Genomic DNA, 325 nt, shown 5'->3' on the forward strand with positions numbered 1-325 from the left:
GTTTCAGTCCCATGTTTTATTTCGATGTAGTTTTCAGAGATGACATTTCATCGATAATGAAGGAGGTCAAGACGACCGTACCATTTTTTAATATACGAGAAATTTAATCTTGCAAAATAAAACACTTCAGGAATATCGACTTCCTGCATTGCAAATTAACAAAGTTAATTTTTATCCAAACTCGCAGCGAAAGGAATTTCATAACAACAAATAAAAAGGGAATTGTAAAATATTTGAGAGAATAAAATAAGGAAAAAAAAGATAAAAATCTGTTTCTAAGAAAAAACAAAAACAAAAAACATTCATTTTTTTTTCGCTCGGACTG

Source organism: Penaeus monodon, chromosome 15 (assembly GCF_015228065.2).
Source record: "Penaeus monodon isolate SGIC_2016 chromosome 15, NSTDA_Pmon_1, whole genome shotgun sequence".
Lineage (NCBI taxonomy): Eukaryota > Metazoa > Arthropoda > Malacostraca > Decapoda > Penaeidae > Penaeus > Penaeus monodon.